The sequence below is a fragment of the Anarrhichthys ocellatus genome, unplaced genomic scaffold, assembly GCF_004355925.1.
Source record: "Anarrhichthys ocellatus isolate YVR2014 unplaced genomic scaffold, GSC_Weel_1.0 scaffold117, whole genome shotgun sequence".
NCBI classification, from domain to species: Eukaryota; Metazoa; Chordata; class Actinopteri; order Perciformes; family Anarhichadidae; genus Anarrhichthys; species Anarrhichthys ocellatus.
The window spans coordinates 161,938-162,897 of NW_022280147.1; the positions used below are offsets into that span (position 1 = coordinate 161,938).

Below are 960 nucleotides of genomic sequence, written 5' to 3' on the forward strand. Positions count from 1 at the left end.
AACAATATCGTCCCCATTTACTTTAATCTGCACTGGATGCACTTGTGCGTGTGCAGGCCTCTGCCTCTGTTCTTACCTAGAGTCACAGAGGTGAAATCTGATTGGATGAAAGCTCTACTTAAAACAAGCTGCACTGGAAGCAGAGCAACTGAGGAAGACAGTAGCTGTGCAATGAGAAAATAAGATAATGGGAAACATATTTTTATAAATTATAATATATGTAGTGTATTTAAGAAAAATTATTAAATTATAAAATAGATATAGCTTTGTGATTCTGTTTAGGCCAGCAGAGAAGGCCTTGCAGGCCCTGACGGCCCACCACTGGTGTGATGTAACCACCATCATTTGTTATGGAGGAATGTACCACACTAAGGATATATGTTCAAATTAAAATGATTTATTTAAAATGTACCTATTCCGCCAGGAAATTGAGATCAAACTGTTAAGGAAGAGCAACTAGAATGCAGAAGGATACTTTAGAACAACAGCTGGGATCTAGTGGCTTTCTACACTGGATCCCAGTCTGTCTACTTGTCCTGCCATATTTGTGCTGTTGCCAGAGGTTGCATATGATTGGCTACCCGCTTGTGTAGCCAACAAACTGTAGTTTTTTCTTTCAACGACGCATTAGTCGGGAAGGACAATGTTGCCACACCAGTCACTTCAGGGAAACAGGAGGATTTTATAGTTCTGTTGTTACTCCGGCAGTGGTAATGGCGTCTCAAAACAGTTGTTAGACTGTTTCATAACCAGATAAACGTTCCTCACAGTAACTTTAACTTTAACAGTAGCCAATTGTATGGAGGACCTGAAGATACTTCAGGTCCTCCATACAGTGGTGAAGAGCTGCATGGAGTCTACAACATGTGATGCATTTCCTCTTTCAGTTTCCACAGCTCATCTCTCTGCGGTATGTGTGTGTGTGTGTGTGTGTGTGTGTGTGTGTGTGTGTGTGTGTGT

The 960-nt window shown here is 41.2% G+C and overlaps 1 protein-coding gene across 1 annotated transcript in view; it reads left to right on the forward strand.

Annotated features, from left to right (window-relative positions):
* The window catches only part of eipr1 (EARP complex and GARP complex interacting protein 1), a 69,061-nt gene that overhangs the window by 67,490 nt on the left and 611 nt on the right, over positions 1-960 (forward strand). The window lies entirely within an intron of this gene.